The sequence below is a fragment of the Labrus bergylta genome, chromosome 2, assembly GCF_963930695.1.
Source record: "Labrus bergylta chromosome 2, fLabBer1.1, whole genome shotgun sequence".
Lineage (NCBI taxonomy): Eukaryota > Metazoa > Chordata > Actinopteri > Labriformes > Labridae > Labrus > Labrus bergylta.
This window is the reverse complement of record NC_089196.1, coordinates 22,802,616-22,817,398: the sequence shown is the minus strand read 5'-3', so window position 1 is coordinate 22,817,398 and position 14,783 is coordinate 22,802,616. Positions and strand designations below refer to the sequence as shown.

At 38.3% G+C, this 14,783-nt stretch overlaps 1 protein-coding gene across 3 annotated transcripts in view; it reads left to right on the top strand.

The window, feature by feature from the left end:
* The first annotated feature begins 456 nt into the window (after positions 1-456).
* slc23a2 (solute carrier family 23 member 2) overlaps positions 457-14,783 on the top strand; it is a 39,518-nt gene continuing 25,191 nt past the window's right edge. Inside the window, exon 1 of one of the 3 annotated variants that reach the window (XM_020647442.3) lies at positions 457-590. The gene's annotated coding sequence lies outside the window, so the exon portion shown is untranslated. The remainder of the gene's footprint in view (positions 591-14,783) is intronic. The other 2 variants (XM_020647440.3, XM_020647443.3) reach the window with 2 other exon arrangements.

Below are 14,783 nucleotides of genomic sequence, written 5' to 3'. Positions count from 1 at the left end.
ATGTATTGAACATTTTAGCAATCCGTATACACACAGTGGCGGAAAAATACAAAGCACATCTTATGCAAGAAAGGTCATAAATAAAAAAAACAAAAAAACGGTAGAAGGCGCTGTCACTGAGACCATCAAAGAGGGGAGGGGGGCGTGCAGGGTTCCCTTCCTCGGCATGTTAGCGTCTGATTGGCTTAGAAACGATTCCAAAGGCGGCGCGAGTGCAGAGGTAGTCACTGACGTCACGGCTGACTGTGCGCACGCGTGGTGACCAACATCTACCCCGTGGTTTTATGAAAGGCGAAATCCCTCCGTGGGCAGAGCATACGGTAGGTGTTTAAAAACCCACCCCGTCTGTTCACGAGGAAGAGCTTGTGTCAGGACAGCCTGGCGTGAAGACGGGACTCATCTCTTCGGCACGGCCGGTTCTATTCGGGCGACCCTTCGGCTCTCTCTGACCCCCCCCCACCACCACCACCACCCGCCTTCATCCTCTCGGCGCACCGACTTCAGCAGCAACACAAACCACAGGGACGAGCCAGACACATTACGCCAGCCGAGAAGGGAAGTGGGGCTTCGTCTTGTCCTTCATAACGCAGGTGAGCACATAACGTGCCCTTCTAAATCCCCCTTTTGTGACACACTTAGCAATGTAATGTCTTTATGTTGACGACAGGAAGCAGCAGGATATCCACCTCTGTGCATGCCACCGGTGTACGCCGTTGTTTGCTGCCGGGGCTCGGTTAGAGATGTAACAGAAGGGCTCTCGCCTCCCGTAGCTGGAGGACACAAGTGCCGGTGTGTCTGCTGATGTTCGAGCGTGACCGTCACACACAAGGCCTCGTGTATTTCACACGAGATGTTACCTATCTGTGCGTGTTGAAGGCCAGATGTCCCAAGGTTTACAGATATGAGGTTTTTGGGGGGGTTTTGACACTAAAAACACACTTGACGTGCGTCACCAGCTGCCAGTTTACAATATCAGTTCATTTAATGTGACCCAGAATGGTAAGACTGATAATTAAACTACGCTACCAGGCAGCTTTAAGTGGGACACCAGAGCTTATTTGGCCATTAGGATTTATTGGCTCCTGATGATGGTGTCGTCCTGGAAACGTTGCTTGGCAGGTGTGTGTGTGTGTGTTTGAGCACGGGTACAGTATGTGTGTTTGTGCATCTATTATAACGCATAATATAAAGCAGGTATATAGAAATATGTACAAGTCGCCATCTAATGTTGATGGGATAAAGATGCTGCCTAACGTGGAGTCGTGAGTTGAGATTTATTTACCCAATGTGCTTGCAAGCAACTTCACCGTTTTGGCTCCCAGTTCAAATCAGTAGATGGCTTCCGAGGTTATCGTAGAACAAAACAGCTTGAAGACATCTTCATAATATTTATGCATCAGTGGTCATGAATTTGAGAAAATTGTGCAGGATGCCATGTTACTTGGAGATCATATCCCTGACAACAGTCACTTTGTTGTATAGGAGTCTGTGTTGTTGACCGTATTAATATGATGCTCTCTTTTTTTCAGAGTAAATTCTAGTTCTACCTCAGACTCTGAGACATGTTTATTTTAAAGATAAATGCATCAGTCTGATGCACCTAATGACAACACTTATCATGCTAAATGACACATGAGTTTAACACAGGCGAACATGATGGTAGATAAAAGAATTCTGACAACGTATGTCATAAGCGAGCAATAACATTACCTAACGGCAACCACCTCCATGTGGAGTCATTTCGACGCTGTAATCATTTCAGTTTGAGTGAAAAGTCTCAGTCTTTGATTTTTGGGATACCAAGATTAACTGTAGTCAAAATGTTAATATAAGATATGCTCTTTTTAAAGTTGAAAGCCTTTAACCATTATTTCTTTTTAGAATCAGAGTCTTTAATATTATAATTTAAATTCAGGCATTTATTACATGGATTACCAAACGTATTTTAAGACTGCAGAAAAAAGCATCCCACACTACAGACCTTCTTCCATACATGAGCAAGGTACTACTTCCTTGACCAATTGACCCATTATACTGTATCATTACTACTTATCCACACAATGATGCAGCAAAAAAAATGATAATTCAAGCTATAACTAATGCTTGCTGAATCATACTCAATGATTGTTGAATGGACCTAATCGTTCCCATATAGCATGCCATATCACAGGATTTCTGGGATATGATATGCTTCCTTGCCTTTCTCACAGATGCTCATAGCAAGACTACACCCACAGCCTTGCACAGTATTATCCAATAATAACATCAGTGAAGCTGCTTTCTTATTCTACTCTATCACAAAACACAACACCAGAGACAATTTTATGTTATTGTGAGCAGCGTAAAAATTATTTTTGGTTTATTTTGAGACTGCGGCTCAAAAATGTAATTATGGAAAGCAACAACAGTTCAGGTTAATAACAGGAATCACTGCGCCAGGAAAGATCATCTTTATGTTCTCACCTCAAACCAAAGATATTTTTCATCAGTCAGGCATTAGGCATTATTTGACTTTTTGAGCCAGTAAATTCTGTTAAGATGCACTCGATCCCATTGTTTCAACACAATGGATACACATAAAAAATGTTCACTTCTTTTTGTCAGGCAACTTTTTGTCGGAAAAACAAGTGGTTGCCTGCGAGGCCAAAAAATGCTCAAATGGACCCCATTGTTTAGTAATGTGTGTTTACAGTTGTAAGATGTCAAAGTGCTCAGTTTAGGCCAGTGTTAAATGTATTTCATTAATAAGAGCCTTTGTGGGGATTTGGTTAAATACTTTAATTAAAAACAAGTAGCTCAAACTTAAACCTGTGAAGCTGGTCTGATAAGAGAAAAATGAGGCATATCAAACAATGTTCACATCGCTATTCTTGCATGCTGAGTATTTTGCATTGCATGTCCCTGCAGTTTGCATACTACTCAGGACCTGCAAGTTGTGTTTTGTCTTTTTGCACGCAGGTATGTGAGAGCAGGACTAGGGTTTGTGTCAGTCCTTCCTCAGTAGTGGTTAATTATTAGTACTTGTCTTGATTGATTTCATGTTCTATATCAAGTAAAACAAGCTATATTTAATGACAAAATCTTGCACAGTTCGTGTTGTTCCCACTATCACAAATGAGCCTTTAATTCTAACAAGAGACAGCTGGTCGTTTAAGTTAAAGGAATTTAATTTTAAGTAGCTTACCGTGTACATGAATGCTCTTCTGTGCCAAAACAAGAATGATATCATTTTAAAAACACACATAATAGACAAAAATGCGGAACATCTTAACATTGTAGGAAGGTTTTGGGTTTTAGTCTGCACTGTTATCCAAAGTACCAGTTTATTGGAAGCGACCCCAACCTCATGGTTTGCCTGTGCGTAAAATTCAGCACCATAATCTTATCAAATGTGATAATTGACAAAGGCAGTTGGGGGACTGACAGAGAGGACTTCAATGGGGCAGCTGTGGAAGATTGGCTGTATAGGACCAGTGGACATCCCTGTTGTTGTGCTTGCTGGATGCAAAGTTGCAGGCAGTCTACACGTTATAAGAAGTATCTGCAGTGTGTGATAGTATTGTTTAATATTGCGATGATATGACCAGTGATAAAAATTAAAATAATGAAGCGTGCGTCAGCTATAACAGTGTTATACCTGCAGTTGTTCCATATCTTCCCTAATGTATCTGATATAGTTCCAAAAAGCAGAACCTTTTTTGTCTTTCAGCACAAGATCTTCCTCGGCCCATTTGTCTTCCCTTCTTCCTCAATAATTGTGCAAGCTAACCGAGCAATCACCAGGAAATTGTCATCTTCTTATCTCAAGTTAGCTGACATGCATGAACACATATTAGCCAGTTGAAAACTAACTGAACTGTAACTGGTAGTAGGAGAAGTTAAATGTGCCTATAACAGCATTTCAGGAGGTCATTTGTGTGTTTTTATTTCAAAATGATGAATGTTTTGTGTGGAGACCAGAATGACGCTGCACAGTCTGAAATATGTATCAACATCACCAGGTTTTGTAAGGTCAGTTGTTTTGCTTGAAACATGATTGCAAGCCTCTCTTTTAGAAAGTACAGGTTGAGGTGGTTGAATGAGTTGGCTCAAATGCTACAATTAACCGGACAACAACTCCCTGCAACTGGAGATCTGTCCTCTCTACGTAACCATGTAATTTGCTTTAAAGCAAATTATACCAGAAAAAAATGCAGGTGGTGACATTCACAGCAAAGTTAGTACAAGGTCTGGCAAGACAAGGAATTAGGAAGTAAGAAAAGTGAAAGAATGTAGTTTCCCCAAACTAATGGAACATATGGAAACATAATAGTTATCAATATATCTGCCAGATTATTTTCTATTTCTCCAAAATATATACATTTTTTTGTCTCCTCCAATTCATTGTTTTTTATGTCTACTCGCTGCAGCAAATCAGGAACTTGGAGTACAAATGCTTTTTTTGCATTTGTGCTGTTAAAGTTTCCTTAACATGTTTATAGCAATTAATCATTATCATTATCATTATCTTATTTACTTTCAAATTGTGTTTACATTATACTCACATTAAAGTTCATCATGTTTAAAATCAATAGTTGAAAGTCCGCAAACATAGCAACATTACATACAGGATATAAAGACATCAACATATGAACCACAATAAAACACACAGCACACTTTCACATATATCAACCATATTTCAAGATATGTTGCATCAGACAGAATGCTTCTAAAATGTGTGGAGTAAGATCACGAAACCTTGTTCAGAAAATCACAGTCATGGCAAAGATAACAGGTTCCCCTTTTACATCATGTGTTAGATATATCCCAGCTGCAAAATGCTGACAACAAACTTTTAGTCACTGACAGGGAGTCTTAACTTGAAAACGTGTATTTCAACCTTTTACTGTAGCTCCCCTTTGTCAGTCTCGCTTACATTAAATCGATCTAGAGCAGACTATCACCTCACAGGCTGTCCATCCAGACTGGGCCAGGAAACGAGCACACTGAGGTGAACTGGGTCACAGAATGGATTCCTGGCTCTGTTTGCTGAAGGCAGCGTGTGACTAAGATTACACCACAGTGCTGGGTCATGTTGTGCCTTCCCACTGTGCTGTGTGAAGGTGCGTTTAGTGTATGTTTCATATTGGGCGGCAAATGAGAATATTTTCCCATGTTACTCTGAAAAGTGTGTGCTGAAAACAAATCTCATCTCTTTTTCCTTTGCAGTTCATTTATTGGTTGATACTTTTACTTTTCTGAGTACGAACAAACAAAAAAAATATTTTTTTTTCAAATCTCCATTTCGTGTGTGATGAAAGAAATCAAGTAATTTAAAGATTAAATGGTCAGAGGCAGCATACCGAACCATAAGATTCTTACATAACTGGACTGAACAACAAAGCCGGCAGTATTACACTAAACTAGGCTGAATTCATTACTGTAACACTGACAGCTGTTACTGCTGCTTCAGTAATGTTTTCAGGCTCTTTGGTAGGGCTGTATCCTGTATCAAAACCCAAATAGGCCTTAACTGACCCACCGTCACACAGGTATGTCCTCTGTGTGTGTGCATGTGTTGTTGCTGTTAAAGCAATGACTACATGTGCAATTTCACTTTAAATTAACAAACCAGTCAGTGTTCCTTTGGTCCCATCTGGCCCTGTGTAATGAATTTGTGAATAAATGAGCATTCAAAGGATTCTTCTTGGTATTTTAAAAGATTGATGTGAATGAATGTGAGAGGGGGAGTGTGAATGAAAGAGACCAGAGGGACAGGGTATTTGATTTATTGACGATCCCAACTATTGTACTTTGGTTCGGACTAGGCTTTGGTTTCAATAAAAAACACTAGGCTATTTTTTCTACATTGTCTCTTGAGTGTTGTTTATCTGGTGTTAAATAGAGGCTCAGTTTTTATATTGTTTTGTCTCTGCCATATAGGCCTCGTTAAAATATAAAGACCTGAATTAAACTGTCAGTGTGTCATGAGCCACTATAGATGGTCATGTGACACTTACGATACAGTATACATGTTTACTTGACAGTTGAGTACAACTTGAGCTAGTTCTGTTTCGACTTCCAACCATGGTGAAAACAAGAAAATCGAGCGTTCACGATTACTGTGCTGCATGCCGTGTTGCGATATTTGTCCATAGACTTTGTTATGTGTAAATGTTTCAACATGTCTGTTATATTTTGGCCACTAGAGTAGATCACCACTACAGAGACATAGTCATTTAAAAAAAAAAATAGTATAATTACATATTATTTTAATATATTTATTATAATAAAATGTTTACATTGCATGTCCCTGCAAAAATGGTAAAATGTTAAGTGTTTAAGTTTAATTATTGCATGTGATGCAGATGTTATAAAATCAATTAATAATCATGATCTCAATATCAATCAAAATAATCGTGATTCTGATTTTTGCTGTAATCGAGCAGCCCTTACTTGAACCCTGAATCACATCCTGCAATATTTATGATTTATGATCTCCTGATCTCCTCTCGGCTGTAAAAAGTGACCTAAGTCTTATACCTCGATGGTTATTTCATATCTTTATTTAGAAGTCATTTCTTAATAAACAATAATTAGATGACTAGGTGTTAGTTCGACATAAATAGCCAACTGGTGGTCAAATTGGACTCGAAGAAACTGACCAACATAATTCCCTATGTTCCCAATAAAGAAATCTTATCAGCCACGACCTAGATTGTTTTGCGTCACTTCAGTTGAATGTCAGAGTATTTTATGAGACAATCAATGCAGTTTTGAAAGTATAGGAAATGAAACTCAACTTGCAAGTTTCATAAAAAAGGTAATGAAGTTTTCTTTTTTGTTACATTTGAGATCTCTGCTTTTTTTTAAAACGATTATAATCAGGCTGTTAATTCCTTCCCCGACAGAATGACACTAGAACACAATAGGGAAACGAGGGCAGTGGGGAAACTAGCAGCAAAGCTCTGCGGCTGATCTGTAGATAAGTTAAGATTTAACAATCCCCTCAAAAATGCATATTATAATAGCCAAATATTATTATTATGGAAAATATGTAAACTGTTTACACACTCAGTAAAAGAGAGATGAACTGGGGGTGTTCAACATATGCCCACAGTCAGAGTTTGAACTCTACGTCAGCTAAAAGAAGCTATCAACTTCTTCTTAAGTGTCCTGTTAAAACATAACTCTGGAAAACAAAATACTACTAGCACTTACTGTAAATGTTTAAAGTATACTGGACAACTGTTAGAGCTGTTACTGAAATACTGCTTTAAAAAGGCCCATTTCTATAGTCTTTTGAAAGAAGAGTTAAAGTGACGAGAAGTACTAAGGCTCGACTGGATGCACTCAACCTTTTAAATTGAATCACTGACGTAAAGCAACCGCTAAGTGCACAAGTGTCCAGAACTGCAAGTATAAATTTAATTAGCTGCCCATATCTTCCCAGAGAACAAGGTCAGATGTTTAAATTCCCCATTGTTTCTTCTCAACAGTTAGATCAGCTGTAGAGAATCCATTTAAAGTATAATAAAACAGAGACATTGTCACATTACAGAGGCCACTATATTAATAAAATGTGTAACCTAATTAGTTGACCAACTTTATAAAAAAAATTACGATGTTTCATTTAATTGGTTACAGAAGAAGACTGTAACTCGTAAAATCTTTACATATGAAAAGCTAAATCAGCAAAAATACGGCATGAAGATTTATACAAGGCCAATAAACAAATTTTATCTCCAGACACTTGACAAAAAGCAGGTAAAGACATTACTCATTGTTATATTATGATTACAAAGAGCAGGTAAAGACATTACCCATTGTATATCTACAAAGACCCAACGTTGGTCCATCATGAGCACTAAGTAGCATTTAGTAAAGTAACAGTGGCAAAAGAAAATACTTCATTTAAGAGGCAGTAATCTCTGGGAAAAACCAGACTCAGGATGAACAACCATTTAGTGAACTGTGCTAGGCTTGGAAAGTGGAACAGAGGGAATTTTATAAAAACTATTCCCTAATGTGTTCGTCCTTCACAGGTCACCTTCAATGTTCAGAATGTAGACCACTGTGACCTTTTATCTTGAAGGCTGAGGAGCCTCACCCAGTGATGTCTCTTTTATCTCTCAGAGCCTTATTAGTTATCGGTAACGTTCACTGTTCTACGAAGACGCTTCCCGTGAACCACAAAACATCCTGTATAATGTGTGGGTGTGGTATTAGTTATCCTGCTTCAGCAATTATTAAATTGATGGAGAGCAAATAAGTCTTCAGCTACTATGTTGATTAGTAAATGTTCCTTTAATTTTCAGGAGTATTTACACTTTTAAGAAGCTAATACCATTATGCCTTCAGTTATTTCTGAACAATTGATCTGCTTAACAATGGTCCATAAACTTAAAGTGTACTATAGAAGAAAACCTTCACACACACTGTTGCTGTCATACAGTGGAAGGTCTGTTCTTTTGTGTTAAGCGGATCATGATGCTGATACTATACTGGCTACTAGCTGAGAAGTTTCAACATGTTAAACAATCTAGGCACAATGTCAAACATCTGCCACCATCTCCTCATAAAGCCAGTGTTGGCTTCTTCAAATTCCTTGTTTTATCGAACTTGTGCCGTGCATGTGTGTGTTAATCTGAGATAGATATGTAAATCACGATTGCATCTGACTGGAGATTTGAAGGACGCTCTTCGCTCTCTGTTGAAGTGCAATATAGAATAAAATACATGTTTGTATAGAGTTTGAAAGATATGCAGAGCAAAGTGACTTGTATGTCAGAAACCTTGAACCAGCTCTCATTCATCTCTATCATCTCCTTGCTATATTATCAGCTCTGTGCTGTGGAGGAGCCTCACCCAGTGATGCCTCTTTATCTCTCTGAGCCTAATTTGTTTTGTTTGTCTCGTCCCCACTTCTCCGAACAAACGTCACATGAACCACAACATTTGTCTGCAGGATTTTGTAGTGGAGGTCATCCATCAGAAAATATGGGTGTCTTTTGAAAAAGGGATACATTTGAGCTAGCAGAGAACCACTCTTCCACAAGATGGTGCCATACAAAGTCTTTGCTCTAGAAATAATAAAAGTATATCAGGCTCAAGTGTTGCACTCACTATTTAAATCTACTGCTGCACTAATCTCCTGACACACTGCTCCCCTACTTTGTCATGACCACTTCATGTGCTCGTGAACATTTACCGGTAAGTATCATTAGTCAATGTTCAACCTTTTGAAATCTCATGGCAGGTTCTGTTTTGCAATGGTAGGTGTCTGTTAGACCTTCTGTTGTTTTACTGGTTGGCTTCTGCTTGCAGGGCATTGGCTTGTAGGTTACCTATGCATTTCATGCATACAAAAAAACAAAACAGAGAATAACACAAACAAACAGAGTTAGACAACAGTCAAGAGTTCCCATTTCTGGCCTGTTCAGCGAGGCCTTTTGTTCAGGACCGTTATTAACGCTCGGTTCTAGCCCCCCTCGATAAAAATGTGTCAGTGCGCCGTCATTGTCAGTGTGAGATCACTGATCTAAGTCCATTGGCTCGTTGTGGCAAGCCCTGCAGGTCATGTTGAAATTTCCGAGAAGCGTGCTGAGCAACTGACCAAAAACGACAGAGCGGATCGGCAGACCAATCAGAGCAGACTTGGCCCACGTGGGGTCTAACAGTGTGGGCTCAGCAGAGCGTAGCTGATGGACTCTGAGGGTAGAGGGAGCAAGGAGGAGCAGTACATGAAAACAGACAGTTTTTTTGGACTTTAGCTATTGTGAATGTACAAAAGTAGGTACATAGATTAAATATACGAACCCCAAAAAGGGCATAATATGGGCTCTTTAATAACTGATGTTACAGATAACAATTATTTATTGTATCTTACAACCTTAGAACTACAGTCTGTTTTAACAGACAGCCTCTGACCCGTTTAGCACTGTAATGGAGTACAATCACAACATTTTAACTGGCACGACCCACATCTAATGTAACTGAGTAACTTGTTTTCTATAAAAACAGTTGGTGTCTCATGTCAGGTCTTATAAGCTGGTTATAAAATAAAGCTGTTAACAGACTATATGAAGGAACTGTGTTCACATTTGTTGGACTCACCAACAAGTGTAACTGGCTCCTCCATTGTGCATAACAGCTGGACGTTGACTTAAAGAATTTAATACACTTCAAGCAACAATGGATACCTCTAAGTCTTAAGTATCCCTGCTGGGCTTGATGAAAAAGTCTTAGCCTGTGGGTGCTGGAAGAACCTATAAGAATTGTGTAATGATACACTTAAGGCCAACTTTGTCTAAGAACAATGGTAAAAAAACCCATCTCTTTTTTCTGTAGCTAACCTTTAACGCCCATTCATGTGCTGCTGATAGCATGCTGTGTGGGTGTAGGTGTTGGCGTGTGAACTGGAAGTGCTGAAACATCTCTATTCTCCTGATCTAAATCGAACTGTCTTTCCTGCTGCTTTGGTTTCTTAAACTGAGAAATGTGTTTGTCCAGTACAGCATGGGAGTGCACCTGCTGATAAACTCTTCAGTGCCAAAGAAAACAGGATTATCCTGGCTTCAGACCAGATCGTGCAAAATAGGACACAACACAGTTCAAGTTCATTGTTATCTGAAAGATGACTTAATTACCTTCTAATTAAGCTTCTAATAAGTAAGTAAATTTCTAATGCAATCTTCATCTGCAACCTCTACGCACATTCTAACTACAGTAGCAGCGTGCTCGGGCAGAGTTATAAGTCATTGACCCTTTAACTGCTTTGGTTTTATGAAAGTGACGATCCCTGGCTCAACCATGTATAGTAGCTATCTAACTGCTCTGTGTTTTGATAACTCCTCGGAGCTGTTCATGGTGCTGAAGTAGCAGACATATTTCCAATTGTGCCAGAGACATTGGCCCTTTCTGAATTGTCACAGTTCAGTATGCAGTACTATTCAGTATGGAGTTTCAGTATACTGAATATTATACTGTATATTACTGTCTTTCATTTGTACTTTTCTTTATGTACTGTATGTTATTTAGTTATTTAATCTTTTACTTGATTTACATTGTGATATTGTTTTTTGTTTACCTGACTGTATATGCGCATTACTCTTCTTGAAGAAAGCTAAAAAAAACGGGTGAATGCGGCCGGTTCGGGAAACGTAAATGACGTCACTTCCTTACTGAATGAATCAGAAGAAGCAGGAACAAATATCTGCCTACTGTGCGCGCATACTGAATAGTAGGTACTAACAGTATGCAGCACGGATAGTACATACTGCATACTGAAAGATTCAGTATGTACTTGGCAATTCGGATACGGCCATTAAGTTAGTGAAGAGCCAACTATTATACTGACAAACTGTTGCCTGTACTATTCCTATCATTCAGAAAGATCATTTAGTAGAGCTGCTGATCATGCAGCAACAGACTAATCCACCTCTGTGAACAACATATGTTCACTAATAAGAGCCTGAGCCCAAAGCAGTCCTTTCTTTTCATTATAAACATTCTTCTATCTCTTTAGATGAAAAAAGTAAAGACAAATATCACATTAATTAAGGTGTGTACAGTAAAAAAAATAACGAGACAAAAACACTCACGCACCCAGTGATCTGCCCAGATGACATAATCGAGTTATGAAAGCAGAGCATCTCGCACGTGTGCACTTTCTTCCTTTTCTATTTGTCCATGAAAAATTGAAATACTTACATGTGTTCATGCGTGTGTGCACATGTATCTGGGGTTGAAATCCACTTGACTTGTTTGAATGAAGGGAAAAAAAAGGCAATTGTTTCAGCTTCAAACTTTACCAGGTTATCTAATAAATAATAATAATTAACAACTTTTGTCAGACAAACCCCCCCAAACCTTTGAGGATTTGATCTTTTGTCAACCTTACAATAGTGTAAATTAAATATGTATTGATAAGGTGCTTTTCAGCACCTGTATGAATTCCCAGGGAATCATTTGTGCAGAAGGGCAGCACTTATAGAATAGCACAATAGAAATAGTCCAAATACATGTGTGAATGCAAATTTTCATAATTTGTGAATCAAAAATATACACAGTGCTAGAAAAAGAAAGATTAAAGAGACATTCAAAAGACTTATGACAATATGATGGTGTCACTTCGGGCTATGTGATGGTATTTATTAAGCACATTTGAACATTTTTACACTAAACAATAAGATAGTTGAGCTTGAATCTCAATGACACATATGATGTAATTTGTCTTTCTGCGTGGTGAAACATTCCGTTTGAGCAGCCTGCTGTCCCTGAAATGCTCTTATCTCCATTCACCTCTCCTGTAAACATGACCTTGCAGCCGTTTTTACAAACTCCCCTCATGGTTAAATAGGAAACCCTCACGTGTGCCATTACATGTTAAGTGTTAAACGCTGTCTCACCTAACCTGTACACGTGTGGCTCACACACACACACACACACACACACACACACACACACACACACACACACACACACACACACACACACACACGTCATTACATGTTATACACATATAACTTTGGTTTATGTCTCAGGTTTCTTTTTGATCTATTGTTGTAGCAGTTATGAAAGAGCTCTGAAGCTCCCAGAAGTGTTAATTGGGTTGTCAATCTTGACAGTTACCTGTCATGTAACTATTTTACAGTTTAAAACATTCAAGTCAGTTATATGATGTGACAGTGGTGAGGGTTTTGTAATCGTTTGTTTTTCCTGCACTTACGCAAATTACTTCCAAACAAACCTACAATTCTACAATTCACTTAGCAGACGCTTTTATCCAAAGCGACGTACATCAGAGAGTAAGTACAACACAAGCAAGGATCTAGAAAAAAGGAAACAATGTCAGTAAGAGCAAACGATCAGCTTTGAGTCTGATTGGACACACAGGTGCTGACAGGCAGTGACCAGAGGCAAAGCACAACATTGAGGGCAGTTCTTGAGAGCTCTAATCAGTATAGAAACCATCTTATAAGTCATCGTTATCAAACAAAAACAATCGTCACAACCATCATCTTCATCATTAATATTGAGACCATCATCATCATCGTTAAGGTCGTAGGTATTCCTTAACGTCCACCTCTGGCCCAGTTTTTGATTTAATAAATAGTTTGTCCCATTTTGGAAACGATTCTGTCAGTTAGTGTTGTGATGCATTGTTGCTGGTGTTTTGGTTTATCTACTTTTTATTTATTGTTTAGCTTGTGACTCTTGAATCTGTAAGTTCTTAGATTATGAGTTAAGTAATGTGAAATATGAAAATTATTCAGTGAGTATTCTGATCATCTGTAGTATTTGATTGTCTTACAAGTAAGGGAGGGTCAATGTTCCTAATTCTAAGTTTGTGTCTGTCCATATTTGCTCATGTCCAAAGTTAAAATACAAACATTTCAAAGATGACACAGCGTAGCTTGACAGTAACCTCCAGCTGCACATTCAGACATGATGGTTAGTGTAGGAGTAGGAGATGACAGAAGAGTTAGAAATAAATCCACAGATCAAAAAGAAAGGAAAAAAAAAATCCTGCTGCTTCCCTGAAGTCACCAATGTGGTAACATTTTGCCATGTTTTTAAGACAATCTGCCATGCACATAATATTCTGGTTTTGGACATAATTCTGTATCAAAATTACTTACTCGGCATTTTGCGTTTTGGGAACACATGCCATACAATCATGATAATATTATTTTTTTCCCTATACTGTAATGCAGAAGTTACCATTTCCACTAGAAGTGAATCATGCCACAACTGTAATATAATGTATCTCTTTTTTTAATTTAAATAATTCTGCAACAAAGAAATTAATATTTTGAAAAACCACAGATATGCAATGTTATTTTTCAGGGATGAGAAACAAACAACATCATGCACATTATGATACAAGTCTGCGTATAGATCAGGTTACCATGGTTATAGATCCAGGCGGTAACTGGTGTCCACCATCCTGCATATTTTGGGATGAGTTAAAATTACCACCCAAGCGTCTTTGTTCCTCCAAGCTCTAATTTTTCTTGAGTGACTTTCCAATGTGTTTGATCCCTTCCCTAACAAGCAAACACACACTCTGCTCTTAATTTGGGATGTTATTTTAAATGTATGAAATCTGCAAATGTCCAATCTGTTACATAATCACACAAACTCAGTTTCAGTTCTCTCTTCTCTGGCTTCAGTTCTGTCTCCGTTGTTCTTCTGGTTGTCTGAAGTTTTTTGTAGATCTATGCAATGTATGTGTGTTCATGTTCAACATCATCAGACATAAAACACAGATGAGTAGTGTCTCTGTCTCTAAGGCCTGGCTCTTCTGGTGTTGGCTCATGTCGCATCACAGTTGAAGTGACCCAGGGGCTGCTGGGATATTTTTCTGTCATGCTCAATATCTATCTCACAACTAGCTTTCAGTATTGACAGAGCCTCAGGCTATTAGGTTTGATGTCACTTACTGTATGTGCTCTGTTGTCATGTGCTTCACAACATATTCACTGACTTTGACTGAATTTTATTTTAGTATTTTGTGTTTTTGATTTCTACAGTATAATGAATATAATTGTACATTAGTTTTTAAGGTAACCCAGGCTTTACATGACAAACTTAAAACACTGCAATAAAAATGATAATTATTATTTATTTCTGAAGTAACCAAATGTACAGCTGCTATCAAATAAGACAGCAGCTTTAAAGGAAAGAAAATAAAGGTTTTCTTAGAGGAGTGATGCTTTCAAAAGAGGATCAACATCTGATTACTTATGCTACTTATATAATCTCAAGCATCATTTGCCTGCTGTACATGCATTATGCAT